At 39.3% G+C, this 18,870-nt stretch overlaps 1 protein-coding gene across 2 annotated transcripts in view; it reads left to right on the top strand.

Moving 5' to 3' along the window:
• LOC134536865 (complexin) overlaps positions 1–18,870 on the top strand; it is a 1,123,559-nt gene that overhangs the window by 671,750 nt on the left and 432,939 nt on the right. The gene's annotated exons all lie outside the window — the stretch shown is intronic.

The following is an 18,870-nucleotide window of genomic DNA, read 5'->3' as shown; positions in this document are numbered from 1 at the left end:
TTCGTGCCAGTCAGATTTATGTTTTAAGCTTAGGGCGGTATTCCAAGACGTTCGGGTAATGCAGCGAATAAGCACTACCTTGTTGGGATATAACCGTAACCTAACTCGCTGACGGTATTCTAAAACTTGTCCAAAATGGAATCCCAGTAAGGGAACGGATCGGCAACAGTTTCAATAAACGGTGCCCTGAGCGAGGCTAGAAACTGGTTTCAACGCGTTCAAGCGAACGTTTCACCGTCGATACAATCGTTCCGGCAAAAATTGAACCGCTTTTATAATTTTATCAAGTACTTTTCAGTAGAGATTATTTTCTTTTATGACCATTAAAGGGTACTAAATGTAATCCAGGATAGTTTCATTATCATAGAGTTTCATTTGGCACACCAACACGCGTGGTACGTCCCCCGATGATCTCAAAAGTGACTATATATGAGTTAATAGCACCAAACGTGGGTCCGCCATCTAGACGAAATCAACTAAAAAGGTGAGCTCTGTGCATGTGTCCTTTCATGCAACATATTCAACACTTAAAGCCTTGATTTTGTGTCTCGGAACTCCGGCCTTAAAAGATAGGAATGTGCATTTAATTCACCCAGAGTAAATTTTTTGTTACCAGAAAAGCGACCAGCCCCGAAAAGGCGTCGTGGAAATTCGAAATGGCGGCTCTGCACCCGTGCGAAGAACTCTGTGGCAGGGTTGTGTAAATAAGATCCGACCCTGGCGCACTCCAGAGCCCACCAGAATAAACACCGATAAAAATAACAATGGCGGATGGCCTCGCGGGGGGAAACTTCATGCTAACCCGCGATGAGTGTTCCTCTTCCTCCCGACCCGCCCAAGTCCAGGGAAAGATTACGCTAGCGCAAACAAATGAGGAAGGACTTTGTTTGTTTACCTTTAATTTTATTTAGTTCGAGAAAATTAAATTTTTTTTAAGAAGCCAATGGTTTTCACATGCGGAAAGAATTATGTTTGTGGTACACTGTAATAATTTTTTTTTGTAAATGGAACAGTAATTTTGATGTAAATTTACAGATATTCTTACATTCATGTGAAAAAAAAAAACTCTTATCGCTGCAAAATGGTCTTCGCAGTAAATACTGGGCATTTTTACTTTGTGTTGTTCCAGGACCTCCAATAGTTAGAGTTATCTGTAAAATTTTCTGAATATATTTCCATTATTAATTGCGCACGTTTCTAAGCATAATAAAAACAATAAATTCATATTTTTGAATATTAGATTATATTTTCCTTAAAAAAAAACTATGCTTGAATGAAACAACATTTAATGTACAGAATTATGCGCAATTTTTCGTAATAAATACTCAGTATTAGATTGAAAAACGTATTTCATGTGTCACGTTGAAGCCTTTTACTCCGGTGTGCCTCTTCTCGCCCTTTTTTTTATTATTATTGTTTCGAATACCCAAACACTTGAACACCCTTCCCTCTCCTAACCTCAAACGAGAGTATGTCTGGGTGCAGAGAGGGTTGTAGCAGGAGTGGCAGGGTGATTAATCACCCAGATAGCTGCTGCTGATAAGCTAGCGGCCTGTGTGACTGACGTACCCCCCAGTGCACTTCTCTCCCCTCCTTTCGGTAGGAAGGGGGAAAAAAAGAAGGGGGTGGGGGTTGAAGTGCATGAACACGGTGAAGAGAAGGGGGGGAAGAGAAGGTCATTAACCATCCCCTGCTTGTAGCAAACAACGCGGGCTCGACAGCCAGTCAGCAGGAGGGTGGTGGGGGTTGGGAAGAAGGGTGGGTATGGAAATTAAGTAATCATCAACGGAGGCCGCGTGTGCTACCGGTGGAAGCAGCGGGTGGAAACTCAAAACCAGCCCGACATGTACCCCATGCATTTTTTAAAAATCGACACGATCGATAGCTCTGCTGCAGCCAGCTAGTTCTTTTGTGAATTCATGGACAGCGTTGATACTTATAATTTAAATAAAAGCTACGATTAAAAAACAATGAAATAATCAACGAGGCGTTTTGACACCGTAGCTTTAACTACAGGCCCAGGACACAATACATTCCTCACTCGATTCTTCCGACCACTAGCTCTAGTACATTCCCGACCGTCCCCACGAGGAAAATAGCGTGATATTTCTTGCTTTTCATAGTTGCTATCCGTCGTGCGCTACCCGTGTAAACGCTGCGCACTGTGTAGGTAAGTGCCTCGGAGTCTGCTAGAGGAAAATGTTTAATTCAAGAAGAACCCTTGCATCCCACCAGGGCTATCTGGGTTTTTTCTAGGTGCTTCTCTCCCCCCCCCCCCTCTTTCTAAGCTCAACACCTTCATTTCTTCAATTTCTCCATTCTAATTCCCATCGCATCCCATGGTGTTTAATGACCATGATGTCGAGATGAAAAGGGGGATCAGGCTTCGCCATCTTGGTTGTTTTACGTATTTTTTTATATAATTCTATTATTTTAATTATTCATCTAAATTTTTCGGCATGTAAAAGGGCATAACTAGTATCTTCCAGACCTCTTATAGGTACCTTGTCGCAACTACCTGTTAAGCGCCGCGGGGAAATAACTTAACTATTTCCTCGCGGGCGACAACAACTACCATGATAACCACACCAGTTCACGAGTGTCGACTTCAAAGAACAAGCTTTATTGCAAGCTGTATGAATATATTTGGAATCGCAAGGTGGCGAGGCATAATCCCCCTTTAAGTCCTGATCCGTTCCATCCGACAAATTACCGCGGAGGCACCAACGGTGAGCCGAGATGAGAAGAAATAGTGTTAAGAGAGAGAGAGAGAGAGGTTGAGGAAGAGGAATGGAATGATGCGTCCCCGGGGACGAATGAAAGGCCAGAAGGGAACTCAACAGAGGAGTCCCCTTCGACCCCTGGCCGCTCGAATCAGCGGCTTCCCCCCCCCCTCCCTCTCCTCCGCCTGCAGAAAAGACACGCCCCCCCCCCCCCCCCCGCAGCGCTCCGCGGTGCTTTTGTTGGACTAATTACCGCCGCTTTGTGAGACTGCGCGGTGGTAATTAGCCGAGACCCTCGGGTTCCAGGCCGGGGTTTAATCAAGACGGAGGCCGGCCGCCGCGAAGGGAGAGCCGGGAGGACGTCTGGAGCAAGAGGCTGGGACGTCGCGCTCCGCCGTGTCCCATTGTCCCTCGGAAACAAACAAAAAAATATAAACTTAAATGCGAGCCCGAACAGCATGATGAGAAGAGACCCGTTGAATTTCGCGGATTCAATGACCTCCCAGGATGGACTCCAATATCCTCCACACACTCGGGGCAAATGCCAACTGTTCATTGGCTGCTGACTTGTGAGTCGTCTCGACTGGGTGGCCTGTGATTCGGCACTTCTATGAGTGAGGGTCTCTAATTGGCCCTCAGTCCTCCAGATTAACAGAGAACCAAAGACAGAAGCAGCACTAAGGTATAATTATTTGAATTTTAGCATAACACGAAATGAATCCGCGAAATTCACGGGTCTCTAATGATGAGTAGGGCCATGCATATTTCGCGAAAAGATTCCCGAGACTAGTTGAAAGTTAAAAACACCGTAGCATCGTCTGTGTTTCGTGATTGGGTGGGTTTATTTCAGGTGCATGACGATTGTTAAAACACCAATCACAGTAATTCATTGCGGAAGCAAACGCGTCCTGAGTGCTTGCTCGGCCAAACAAGGCAACTACTTCTCTCGCAGACGGCTGCCAATCGCAAGGGAGAAACCGCTGGTGCGCGTATACCTTGTTGCAGTCTAGTGGGTGTTCAGCTTTATTCGCGAAAAATGCCTGCCCCTAATGATGAGGCAATGGAGTCACTACAAAACATCCTAGCTCTCGGTGTACGGCATTTGGTGGGAGTAATTTATTGAATAGGACGGAAGTCGCATTGAACGGAAATGTGTAACCACGGTGCTGCCATCTGTGGCGGATGGCACGAAACAACTTTCACAAACCCAAAAATAAACTATATAATATTAATTTTAACAAGATGGTCAGTATTTTAATCAAAATTCCTTGTCAAATATCATGTCAAAAGCCGGGATTTTAGTTTTTTTTTCTTTCCTTCTTTCAAGTCTTTTTCCGCTTTTATCGGAGCAGTTTCATTATATTGCTTAAAATTTCTCTCTGCTAAAATTAATGAATCAGTAGTCGACGTAGCTGCTCCGGCAACGAATTCTAGCGGCGGGTGCGGAAACTACGTGTGATACGCGTCAAGAAAATGTGGTTGAAAACATTAGTTGCTTATTTTTTTATCACGCTCAGCATTATTTCAAAATTTTTGCTTTAAATTTTGTGTCCGAGTTTCGTATTACAATTATATTTGTAACATGAGAACAAATTCAAATTTGTTCGTTACCGATGTTAGATGTTACTCATCTCTGGCGAGTACTGAACGACTCTCACACATTTTTTCAAGTGTAATTTTTTAAAGAAGTAAAACTCGGGTGCGTGACCGCCATGTGCTTCGGGAGTGAAACTTTACAGATAAGAGGTGCACGGATGGATAAGAAATGCGCTCAAGTGAGCGAGTGAGTAAGTGCGTGAGAGCGCGTGCACGCAGATATGCGATTTGCGCGATTGCACAAGCGCGCGAAATTGACGTGAACATGCGATCTCGGGCGCCTCTACTCAAGTGCACATTTCTCTTCTCCGCCAATGACCGCCACACTCCTGACACTCCCCACTTATCGGTGTCCTCTGAGAACTTCACTTCCGTTACGCTTTGATGACGTCCTAGCCTCAACTTACCTTACCGTCTCACAAAGAAGTTTCACTTAATATATATATATATATATATATATATATATATATATATATATATATATGAGCAAGTATTTCAGTTCTCGCCAGTAACGAGCAAAATTCGTTTTTTCTCATGTTGCAAATACACTTATAATACGAAACTCGGACACGAAATTTAAAGTTTAATTCTTTAAAATTGTGCTGATATTGATTTTAAAAAACGCGAATTGTGCTTTCAACTACACATCTGGACGCGAATCACGCGAAGTTTCCGTACCCACCACTATAAATAGTTGCTGGACCACCTACGTCAACTATTGAATCATTCTATTTGCAGAGCGAAATTTTTAACTACATATTGGAACGGCTCTAAAGAAAAGAAGGCAAAAGACTTTGAAAAATACTAAATGTAATAAATCAGGTAATAGACATAATTATATGGTCATAGAAAAATCATACACACACACACACACATATATATATATATAGTTTCCGTTTTTTTGTTTGTTTCTTTTACAAATCTACATTTATACTCCGATCTCGATGAAATTTTGAACTTTTGAACTCTGGAAACACGAAAAAGATCACTGTGTACATGAGATTTCGAGAAAATTCCCGTTAAGCAGAATTGTGATGCTTCCTGATAAAATCTCGCTGTTGCATTGTTAATGCTTTCTTCGTATCCTTAGAAACAGCTATTACATTGTTTGATATATTTTTTTCATTCAAGGCGCGGCAGTGGCGTTGCTTCGAGGAGGGGCATGTGTTATTAGCAGTGGGAGTGAGGTCGGCAGAGTGCTTCAGCTAGTCAATTAATAAAACTAAAGAAAACCTTAAACTTATATTTTCTAACGATGGTACAAAAAATTTATAATTATTAAAAAGCCGGATAGTATCATCCTGGCAACAGTTTGTGCTACACACGTTAGTGGGTGACCATCATGTTATTAGATATACAAAGATATTCAAAGAATCTGTAATAAGTGTAGAATTAAGTTTACTTGACATAAAATTCATTACTTCACGAGCAAAAAAAAAAAAAAAAAGTTGGTCGGCATATATTTTACCATTATCAGTACTTTTGGACTTAATAAAATTAATGTTTATAAAAAAATTGAAATTAAATGTAAATATATTGAGACGTTATGTTCCCTGCACCGAGCCAAATTGTTAGAACAAAACAAGTATATATACCTAAGATTAGTAAAATTGATTTGGCTATATGTCAATTATCTTTAAAACAGCCAAAAATTATATCAAATATTATATCATAGGTATATCTAGTAACGTTATTACCCAAACAATAAAATAATTATAAGTAAATGAGGACATTGATGAGTAGTCTTATTTTTTTTACATAAACTCTGCATTTCATTATTTGAGGTAAAGTTCATTCCAGAGATATATTTGACACGTACATTTTTTTATAAGGCCTATATTTATTAGATACTAAGGCTCACCTTCGGTAACATTTTAAGTCACACTTATCCGATTCCTGAGATATATATTTTTGATATTTAATCTGGCGCTAAGTTTAATAAATAAAAAGTAAATAATAACGCTCGTGTAGCGAAAACACCGGTGAAAATTCGCAATAAAACAAAAATGATAGCGTAAAAGTACTGTAAATCTATTTTAGGGGAAAGGGGGAAGGAGGCTACTCCAGACTTAAATGACGCTATGGTGCGCCAAACGCTGCAGTTAACAGCGAGCTATTGTTTCCCGGTTGGCGGAGGATATTTCCAGCTCGGTCACTGCTATATCCCCCCCCCCCCCACCCCCTTTTTTTCTGTTTTTTTTTATCCTCCCACGAAATCTGTCATGAACAGCGACGCGGTGGCACCAGGGAGGTATCTCATTTCATATCTGGCTTTCCGCGCCGTTTGTATATAAATATATAATATAAGCGCAAGCGTTGTTGGAATTGTTTCCCAAGCTCTGGGACACGGCTTCAGCGTTGAGCAGTCCCAGCGACCGCTGCATACCGATCGTGTTTCATGGCTGTGGTCGAATCACACAGTGTTTTGGACGACATCGCACGATTCGAATATAGTCGGTGGGTGAACAGTTTCGCGGGCAGAGAAATCGAATGACGTACTCTAAATGTCAGATATTTCATTACGTGTCTGTATCGGCGTAGCTTGGTAGTAGTGTATAATTGTATGTCCGGCGTCAGGCTTCAGGCTGAGAAGCCGAGGAGCCGACCGCCATCTTGTATTGTGACGTAACTGCGGCCATCTAGGATGACCTTTTTTGTCCTTGACCTTCAAAATCTGCCAAAAATGACCCAAAATTTGCCAAGATTCGCCGAAATCCACCAAAAGTTTAGATTTTTGGGGTTAAAAATTCACCAAAAATTTTTAAAAATAATTGAAAAATAAAATATTTCTCTATTTCGAAGAAAAAATTCCCGTTTTGAGGGAAAATTTCCCGTTTCAGTCATCAAAAATGACAATACATGAACAGTTCCCAAAACGACTTAAATTCACAATGGGCCAGCCGCTCTAAGCCGACGATTAGGATTCCATGGCCGCCATCTTGTATTCTGGAACGTTGCAGTTCTCGTTACGGCCGCCATCTTTAAAAGTCGTAATTGTTATGCTAGAATTCGAAAACAGTTTTAAAATTTATAAACAGTTTAATGATTCAAATTTTAATAAAATATTATTTAAAAACACAGTTGCACATTTTGTTACGGTCACATCTTGGATGGTCTACTGGAGGCCACCATCTAGTTTTCGTCTACTAAAGTGCGCAACTGTCATGTTAGTTTAATTTTTACCCTTTAGTGTGCAGTTATCATTTATTATTACTGTGGTACCCGCCATCTTGAAATTTGGATGTCATTTTAAAAGTTCGTATTTATTTAGCTATAAATTCAGGAAAAATCCCAAAATTCATTTAAAAAAATCTGCAATTGATATACTGATAGAATCGATGGATCCTGTCCTTTGTTTTAGCCTTGGTCAATGTAAAAAAATAAAAATAAATATGGTGGAAAGTTCTAAATGTGGCTCAAGTTTCTCATATACCAGCCTCCAGTACGCCGTTAACACCACCATTTTGTAAATTTGTATTTACTGACCTATAAATTCGGAAAAAATTCAAAAACTTATTAAATACATATCCAATTAATATACTGAATGATTTGATGACTACTGTCCTCGGTTATATCATTAGTGAAGGCAAAAAAAAATTTTTTTATTAAATATCACATCAATGAAACAAAAAAGTGACAGGTAAAAAAACACTTTTTAAATACAATTTATTATACTACAGGAACACGCACTTAAGTTAGAAATATTATAAACAATTACATCTGCATTGGCTTGAACTGACTAATTCTTAGCTCCAATCGGTTTACTGAAGATAGAGACCAGCCAGATCATTTCATGCATAGTATTTTTTTCCCGACAAAGTTTCTTGATATTGTGTTTAACAGACTACTTCACATCGTCGTATAAATTTAAATAAAAGTTCCTAAATCGTTTTTAGCCCAAATTAACTTTTAAAAATCAATTTAAGAATAAGCCTAATCCGAAAACAGTCAATTCAGATTTTTAGTGCATTTGTAAACACGTACTTGGTTTTAGTGACTAGATTTTGTACTGCTATTATTTTTCTGAATCTCTGAACACCGAATGACAGCCGAGGTAGACAACTGTTCGTAACTTTTTTACTGTCTTAATAAAGACTTAATTATATCCGAAAGTAGATCATCCAAGTTCTCGTAAATAAGAAGCAAAGATTAAAACTCGTGACTGTTGGATACGTGTTTTGGTCGGGTTTTGTCTATAGGTTACATTATGTTTTTCGTCGAAAAATGAGATTTCGTATTTCGAATCAACTCCACAAGCACACTTATCCCTGCTATCGACTTCTGTTAGAGATGTCTACGACACTTTAACATATTCATGCATTCTTCACTTTTATGTGGGATGCCATATTGGCAAAAGAGACAAAAAATTTACCTTGCACTTTGCTCATAACCCCGGTATTGCATTCCACATAAAAAGGGATCCGATATATCTTATTGTACACTGTAGTGGCTCTAGTTGTAAACAGAAACATTTCCGAACCTCCAGAAGTCTATTGACGTTCCTGCATCCTATACGAGGCCTGCGTATGCGTTCACAGTTTTGGCGTGTAATTTACACATAAATGGATTTCCGTCTGGTATTGGGGATTCATAAACAAGCTTGTTTTGTAAGAAAAATGGTCAGCAGTGGAATTCGTGCTACACTCTTAGAAATTACAGCAAATATACCAACTTTTCAACGGAGAATTTACCTGAAATAAACGAAGAGTTCTTCGTAATTTCAAATAACTGAATCTTCGTAGAAACTACGCCGAATTTCCGCTTCCAAGTTTTATGTTACATTCCAAACAATCGTAAACACACACAAGGACCACATAAAAGTGTTTTTACTGTAGGCTTAAAATTTTTTTAAAATTTATTTTAAATACACCAAGAATAATTGTTTGGATTTATGACGAAAGTAAGTGAATTTAGTGCCCGCACATTTACTAAGAAAGCCGTAAATTTACTAAGACCCTTGAGTAATTAGTAAACAGCGTTACCGATAACATGGATGTGAAAATTTTACCGGTGTGCGTGAACCCTAAACGTATTTGGGCGAAACTTACTGAAAGATGGCTGCAGCCAGGAGTTTGTGAATGAGGGATTCCAGTACAACAGTTATATAAGATTTAATGAGTTTTTTTTTATAATATATTTAAAACGAAAAAATAACTAATAGTCGCATTAGAATCTCATGGAATAGTGGACTTTTAGAACACCACCGTTTTGTACATAGAAATACATGTTATGATTTGGCTTGAGAAAAGAAAAAAGTGAATGTTTTACTTTGATTTTTTTTGTAATTCTTTTAATACTCTGTTCTTCAATAAATTGTTTGATGATTTCGTTAAAACACCTCATAAATACAAAATTTTATTAAATACATGAAACAAACGTGTCACGTTTGTATGAAATAAATGCTCAAAAATACACGCGTGCAAACCGGCACTAGATGCAGACATCTTGACAAAACAGTTCCGGACGCTTTTGCGTGTGAGACAGGTCGGGTTTATAATGGGGAAGAAATAAAAAATGTGTGTTCATTGAGTCCATGCGCGACGGAAGTGAAACTTCCTGATTATAATATTAATAGGTATAGGAAACTGAAGCTGATGTCACAGATCTAAATAAATAAATAAATTTATATATATGCAAGTGTGTGAGCGCTAACGTATGCTATTGCGCAAGCATGCAAGTAAGCGAGTATGCGAGTATATGCAAGTGTGCAAGTATGCTGCGTCATTTATACCTCTCCCCTGTCGTTCCCCCACCACGTACCTAACTATTCCCCTTCTTTCTCGGATCTCCTACCACGTACCTAACTATTCCACTCATGCGATCGGAATTTTCGTAACGCTCTAACATTGTACCCCTTCAGCAAAGAAGTTTCACTTTTAAAAAAATATATATTGTTGCCCTCTAAGGATTACAATAATAATCCTTCCGAAATAATATGTCTGTAACTTTATGCTTCTAGGTTGCTATAATTTTCTTGTTCTATCTGCCGTTGTTTTTTTTTTTTTTTTTTTTTTTTTTTTTACCCTGGAAGGGAGGAGTCCGGACCCAAAGCACCTCCCACCATGGCTCCGTCCTTGGTCGTGGTTGGTTGTATGGCTTGTCTCTTGCCCGCGTGAAGCCTCTCTTCGCGCGCGTATGAAGTCACGGATGCGCGGACCTTCTACCCGCTGACATGACGCCTCGGCGATAATTAGAGCCCCCCCTTCCACGCGCGCTCCCGGAGGTTTCGTGTTTCTGGGTGCGCTCCCGCGTCTTTCAGCGGATGCGAAAATTTTCGCCTTCTTCTTCTTCTTCTTCCTGTCTCGTGCGCCGTCGACGAGCACAAATTTCGCCGTCTCGCGTTGCGCCCGTCATTTCACCCCCCCCCCCCCCCCCGCCCCCTCCCTATCAGCTCTTTGCGTTGTTTCTCCTCCATTCTCGTACCTCCTCCTCCTCCTTCCCCTTCCCCAATAGTCGTGCAGACCGCGGGCAAGTTGGGTTCGCCGCGACACGCAAACCCCCTCCCCCCTCCTTTGCAATGGTTGTAATTTGCGCGTTCCGCCATCTCACCAACGCTTCCCCCAATTATTCTGCTCCCGGGTTCTCTTCTCCATTTCTTCCTCGTTACACAGTCACTGCCGTCTGCGAACCTGGTGCTTTCCCCCATCTCTCTCCCCCCCCCCCCTCCACAACCAACAAAAACCTCCTCTTCTTCACCACATTTCGCCATCCATCTCGTTCACTATCCTTATTCGTGGGGGAAGGGGTGAAAAGGAGGGAAATAAAAGCGAGAAAAAAATTCGTCCCTGGCATCGTGATGGAATCTAACTGCGTCATTCGAGAAATTTCGTCAGGGCGCGCTCTTCGTTGGCAAACCTAATCTTTTTTTTTTTTTTTTCATTTTTCTTGTTTGCGTGAAAATTTGATATTTGATCTCGTTTTCGGAAGTTGTCGATCGCCCCGCGGCGGTGTCTGTGGTTTCCGGTTCCGCCCCGCGGGACGCGGGTCGATCGGAGAGGAAGACGCTGGCCGGTGCCTCGTTGAGTTCCGCTGCGTTACTCCCGCGCGAGGCGTTCACGCGCCATTTTGATTTGGTATATCGTATCTGTTGGAGTTGTATTTCTTTTGGGGAGTTTATATCTTTCGAAACAAAGATGCAAAGCGATGTGCGCAGTTCAGGGTGAGGTTCCGAGCTGGTGCTGGCCGCCATCTTGGATATTCAAGCCACGGTGGCCATATTGTTGTCAAATTTCCTTAAAATCCTTGAAAACAACTCAAAAAATCCTCAAAATAACTGAAAATTTCCCTTTTCGAGAAAAATAAATTCTCCTTATTTCGTCCTCAATCATAAGCGCCAGTTTTACTCAAAATGGGGCCAGTTTCCTAAAAAAAAAAAAAAAAAAAAAAAAAAAAGCCCCTAGTCACTATCTTAAAAATTATTTAATTTTAACTTAAAAATTAATGTAAACATAAAAAAATGCTTTAATTTTTTTTCTCCAATATTTAACAATGGCACAGAGAAAGTTTTGGAAACGGAAATTGGATCCCCCTTTCCGAAGAGTGCATGCGCATTTCTGCTATACCAATAATCCGACCCCGTGTGGCGGCTTTAACCTTTAGGTTTATATAAACCCTTTCATGAACATCGGGAAGACGTACCAAATAAATCATTGTGATAGCAAACCTTTCCTGGAACACATTTCACAAATTCACATAGTCACAAAAAGAAAACAAATCGCAACTTTCAAATTATTTAGTAATCCTGGGATAACTTAATAAGCTATTAATAATTATTCCTCAATAGCTTGTAGTCTTAGCTCAGCGGTAAAGTGCGTAACATTGCAATTCAAAGTTCTCGGGTTGGAGTATCAGCTGTATACGGATAGTAAATTGTTTGCTATTGCTATAGCTTTGTTACATTTACTGTTTTGTCGCAAAAGATATTTCTCTTCAAATAGTTGATGAAAGTTATTTTTAAGCAGTAAAATATTGTTACGAATGTGGGAAATATGGTTTCGAAAATGGTAGCCTAATTAGTTACTAAGTTTTATTTATTTGCTAATATTTACACAATTAATTCAGTTATGACACTTTAATTTTCAGTCCGCAAATTAATTGCTCTTTCATTAAGGCCATAATTTAATCCGATTCCTCCCCTCCAACTGGAGCTCGGCTGTACAGTGGATCGCCTCCGATGCTATTCTCCTTCCACGCAACTCTGTCCCAAAACACTGCCTCGCGCTGCTGACCCGTCCGCCGCGCACACAACACCGTCCCCGATGCACACGAAGTCCGTCACTCGTCGCCCGCTATCGCTCGCCAAGTGGTCACCAGCCCTCTTCACTTCACTGCCCCTCCAAGGTCAGTCTCTCCGCTTGCATACCTGCCAAGTCCCGTCCTGGAAATGATCTCGTAGCCCCTCCGAAGTGTCTCGTGTCGTGTCGTCATCGTACCCGACTTGGCACACTCGAAGCTCCGAGAACAACGGCGTCCTAGTTACTCCACTTTCACTTTTTTTTTTTTACCCAGTTGCGCTTATTAGAGTCCAGGCGCGATCTCTAGTCACGAGCTGGTTTTTGATCATCGTTCGACTGCAATTTTTCCGTCGCGGCCATTGCGTTGCGAGCGCTGAGCGAAGACAATTTTTGGAACTGCGTAGTGAATCGACCCTCGGGTCGGGTCGCAGAAATGATTTCGGATCGAAAGAGCGCGAGCGGATATGGCAGGCATTTTCACGGACCTTATGGCGAGAGGATTTGATCAAACGTTTAAGTTAGAGTATTAGTTACAAAAATGTCAGATCATAAACAGTACAAGTATAAAAAAATTACTTTTTATAGTTTTACAAACTCTTCTCTCTCTCTCGAGAAATACCCGTATTTTAAATGTTAAAAATGCTTCTTATTTTAGTTCTGAACATCGTCAAGATTACTTTCTATAGTAAAAATAAATTTTATTTGTCAAAGAAATATTTTTATTTCCATCTTCTTCGTTTCGTATTAACATTCAAATACCAGTAGCTGTGTATTTTCAGTTGTTGAAAAAAATTCAAAAGATGAGGCAGCGTCTATATGTGCTGCTATCTTGTGGCGATTGCATTAACCATTAGTTCGACGAGTCACAATCGATTGTAGCGACTTGATAACGTTCCGGCCGACCAATAGAAGTGCATCCAACATTTCTTCGACACTGCCGCTGCATGTTGTCGTAGATTGGAAATGCAGAAACTATAGTTCACGGGAAAAAAAATATTTATACTAAAAGTATGAAGACAAAAATTACATTATTTCGAATCAACTTACGGCCTTAAAACATTTCATGGAACCTGTACGGAAGTGGCATCTGGTCTATCCCTTCCTTAAGATCATTGAACCCCGCGAACTTTCTTCCGGCATGCAGCATGAATACGAAGTCGCTACGAACATCTCTAGCTCTGCGTTGCTCTTTCCTTGGACACAGACACACACACACCTTAGACGCACGCGCCGTGGAGCGAACGGGCTTGGCCCCCTTCCCCTGGCCACCCCTGAACGCTGGTGTTTTGGCAGGCTGCCAAAAACAGTGTTTGGCAGAGGGCCAACCACCCCTTTCCCCCTCCTCCTTGGTACAACCACCCCCAAAACTTCTGCCTCGTCGAACTCGCCGGCTGCGATCAATGCACGCTCGGTTCGGCGGCCTACATCGACCTCCCTTACCCCCAACCCGCCTGTGGTCTTTGTCAGCACGAGCGCATGGTGAGAGGGGAGGGAAGGGCTAACCACGTGGGTGGTGACGACACCAGGGTCGTCGAACCACACGAAAAAAAAAAAAGGGGGGGGGGGAGTTCCATCCTGGAAGAAGAAGAAGAAAACTGCAATCTTTTGGTCGGGTCCCTTTTGCGTTGCTAGTGCTTGCTGGAACATCGTCCTCTGACGAGACCAAGTAAGAAAATTGTTTATTAATTTTTATTTTATTGGAATAATTTACGTGGCGAAGGTAAGGCGTGCCGTCTTGAGGTTCCACTTAACTTGTTACCTTTTTTTATAGTTCATAAATATTGATAGTAAAAATAATCTTACAAATATATTTAAAACTAAATATAATATAATCAAAGCAATAAAAACAAACTTACAAATACAATAACATTATAGCTGAAAGGCATACTATAGCAATTAATAAAGTTGGTAGGAAGATAGCCAGTAAGAAATAAGTCTTTTGGGTTGTATAACCAATGGTATTAAAATTTGTCGGGAGGGGTATGGGTGGTTTGTCCATGTGTGCCTTTACGGAAGTAGCGGGGGTCAGTATCCTACTAGTCCCCATGGAGGAAGGACCTGTCGCCATTTTTCATCTAATGACCTTGTCGGGTTTAAACCACTGGTTTTCTATATGGCGTGTGCGACGTCATAATTCAAAATGGTGAAAGTTCTAGAATCCAAGATGTTGGGAAGTGGAATCCAGTGTGGAGGAATCCAAGATGTTGGCCGGGGTCAAGGTCAGAGGTGAAGAAGGTCATCCAAGATTGCCGCTGTGACGATCAAATCCAAGATGGCGTTCGACACCTCTGCACATCATCCTGAATCCTGGCGCCGGATATGGATTTGAAGGGCCTTAAGTTTTCTTCGAAGACACACATTATGCACCCCTTTTTCAGGCAGGTGCACATTGTTGAGAGCAGGTATTTTTCGCGAAAAATAATTCGAAACGCTCATTGGACAACGATAAGGAACACCCGCAAGTAACCGATTTCTTCCTTCTTATTGGCATATGTATGTAAGAGAAGCCATTGACTTATTTTGCCGGGTTATTCGGGACTAGTATGCTTCTGCACAAAATTGATGTAATTCGTGTTCCGACAGTATGGGTGTACTTACCTGAAAGAAACTTAACCAAAAGCAAAATATAAACGATGCTGCATTATTTAACACACCGACTCGGAACTTTTCGTGAAAAACACTTTGATTATGCACACATACATACACACAAGCAAATGAACACACATACACACTGAAATAAAGGATGGTTTTTAAATGTTTTAAAATTAAATATCCATTTTTTATCGTAAAAAATGCTTCGTAACAACGTGTATTTTTTATTATAGACCTATTTGTAGCGAAAGCACTTTGGAATATTATAAATGTACGTAATTCAAAAATTCTAATATCTATGTGTATAAGCCTTATGAACCACCCTCTTAAAAACCTACTGGTATGCGTCATCAATAGGATAAAAATTATGGGCGATATGTGGAAGCGCGTTTTTGAGATGCAGTTAACCCAAAAAAAAATTTAAAACACATAGTTCTAAATTTATTTTTTTCTGAAACTACTGTAATCAGTCTGTAAATTTTTTTATAAACAAACCTTAACCTTATTGAGCTGATTTTAATATAAATATTATTTAGTATTATGTCATTAAATAAGTTTAAAAAATTATTTTCCAGGGACGAGGTTTGAACCAAGTCTAAACTTCCCCCTGAGCTTTACAAGTGCGCGCTACCACTGTGCTAGCTTTTTTTTTTATAAATTTATTAATATAAATTTTTGCTGGTTGGTGATATTATTATTGCTTACAGTTCGACAATTTAGTGTGACAGTTTTATTGACGTTGACAAATCGATGACAGATTTAAACGTTTACAAATTTACACCCATGCCTTACCCGGGACTCGAACCCAGAACCCCTCGCACCGTAAGACGGTGTGCATCCGACTACGCTACGGAGGTCGGCCCTACCGAGTCTTTTGGCAATTTAGAAGCAAAAATATGTATTATCATCATTGTGATGCCAATTTTCTTACGTGTTATAAAACTTGTGATTATTTTTTACTATGACTATTTTAGTTTACCAACTACATTCCGGGCTAGTTTCACTACAACGAAGTTTCATTTGGCTCACCAATGCGTTTGGCATGTCCCCTAAATGTTGACGAAAGCGACTATATAGGGGTTAATTTTGCTTCACGTGAATCCGCCATATTGACGACTTCGGCAAACTGTAAACGCATTTCTGCTCGTTATACTTCCGTTCCATTCACGAAATTACTCCTACTAAATACCCATAACGAGGGCTAAAAATTTATAGACATTTAAAAAAACCGTTTGTTGATCAACGACTAGGAGCAGGTATTTCTCTCAAAACAATATGTACGCTCATTAAACTGCAATAGGGCTCTGCCACGCCAGCGATTTATTCCTTTTAATTTGGTGGCTGTTAGGAAGAGAAGCCATTTCCTTATCGGGCAAGGCCATTCAGGACGCGTTGTGACATATTGTTTTGACTGAAAGGTATTCATCTGCTATAGCATCCTACATAACCTCAATGTGTGGTATTGGAAGTTACCCAAGGACACTATAACACATGAAAGTTTCAGATATGTCGGATCGTTTACATTTGTTGTACTATGTTATTATGTATTAACCAAAGGATTAGTATAAATTACTATAGAGACATGAGAATATGTTGCCTTTATAACCAAACATAATATGTTAAAAGGAATTAAAACTTATTGGAATAAACCACTGGGAACAAATAACACAAATATCAGATTGGTGCTGGTTGTAATTATAGGCCTTTGTAAAAACAACAATGTAAAACAAACATCATTAAAACAATTAACATTTTAACAAATGTTATTAAGTATTATATATTAAGTAACGAGCTCGTGAACAACTAGGTACGTACCAAGTATTTATATTTGATTTAAGTAAAAACAGGTTAAGTTTATCAACAAATATTATTAAAAAAAATAATTCATCAAACAAATATTAAATTATTGAAGTCTTCTTATAATTCTTTCTTCATAATGAAATTAATTGCCGGAAATGTTCCAAAGTGTAGAAATCAATATTATTTCGTTGATTCAAGTTCAATAGTAGAAACTTGCATGATGATCACGTAGAAGTTTAAAACAGTTACATAACCTTAATATAATAATAATGATAATAATGAAATTTCTGGCCTTTGTTTTGAAGAGGTTAATTCCCAAAAATGAATTTAGATTCCTGGAACACCAAAGCCAGGATGAGGCCCATGACTCGAACCGCTATGGAATGAAACCACAAAAATATTAACCTCCAAACATAAAAAATAATTATCATGGGATACACTTTTCCCACAGACGAAACATTTACTCACCCAAAACGGCGGTAACAGATAAGTTATTACATTTTGTGGTGGTTTTTACATCCGCACCAAAAAATTACATGCCAAATGGCCGAAAAGAAATTGAAAAGGGCAAGGTAAGTCTTTTTCGTTAGACACGACAGAAATCATAGAGTTTACAATAAGTAGAATTATACAAACAAAACAAAATATTCATAGAACCAGTATTGTAGTAGTGTTTCCCTTACACATTTGATTATAATAGAAACAAACACATTTAAGACATTATTAATTAAATAGCTACACAAAACCTTAACATTAAGATAATGAAATATGTGAAGATAAATAAATATCAAATACAATCTTTGCATAAACATATTAAAATTTATTTAACATGAAAGATTAAAAAAAAAGGAATGTGAATAAATTAATTACCTACTCATAAAATCACGAGTGCCATACCTAGAAACGGCACACACTCCTCCCCTCAAAACAGACGCTACCGTCTTAAAAAAAAAATTTTTTTTTAAAGTTGCCATCAAAAACAATTCAATTTACCCAAAAAAAAAGAGACATAAGAATTAAATATGTTAAAAAGAAAAGACTATATCAAATATAGAAATCAAAAATAAATCATTATACTGCTGAAGAAACAAACACCACGGACGAGCACAAAACCTATATAAATATATATATATACTGAGAACAACAAAATATTATCCTTACAAACTCAATACTCAATGAGGAATATACACCTCTTCATACAATTATTATATAAACTGGGGACCACTCATCCCTTCTTATTAAAAAAAATTATTTAAATGCTCGCTCAAAAAAATACCATAGAAAACTTGGTCTCGACATCAACATCAATTAGCTGAACGTAGGATGCTCACATACCTGCGAGAGAAAAATCTCAAAGCTAAAGTGTAAATTAATCGAAGATCAGACTACCAAAATACCGAAACTTTTTATGTGTGATTGTAGAACAAACAGGACAGAATGGTGGTACAAATACCCAGGACAACCAGTTACATACTATATATATAAAAGAGGACCATACCTCATATAAAAAAAAAATGCCCGTCGGCTTATTCAGAATAGTGGGGACTCTTTACCTCCTACTTATTCAGCTTAATGGGGGGTTCTCCTACCTCCTCCATATTAACATAATTGGGGATTCTCTACCCCTTCTTATTATAAAAAAAAACTTGGGGATTCTTTACCCCTTCTTAAATCCTGGTCACAAAATCCTGATCTTATGATACCGCTCTGAAGACTGCAGCTCAAACAACACATGAAGATAAACATGAGCCCAAACAAAAGGAAACAAAAATCTTTAAAATGCTTATTCAGCGACAACACAAAATTGAAAATAAAAAAAGAGAAAACGGTCGTCCAAAGGTGAATGACTAAGTCCCATACCTTAGACACTCAAGAGATAATTTAGCACCTGCAAAAGCAAGCTTGACCACTAACACAAAATATAA

This window comes from Bacillus rossius, chromosome 11 (assembly GCF_032445375.1).
Source record: "Bacillus rossius redtenbacheri isolate Brsri chromosome 11, Brsri_v3, whole genome shotgun sequence".
Lineage (NCBI taxonomy): Eukaryota > Metazoa > Arthropoda > Insecta > Phasmatodea > Bacillidae > Bacillus > Bacillus rossius.
The sequence above is the reverse complement of the archived record's forward strand: the minus strand, read 5'-3'. Positions and strand labels throughout refer to the sequence as shown.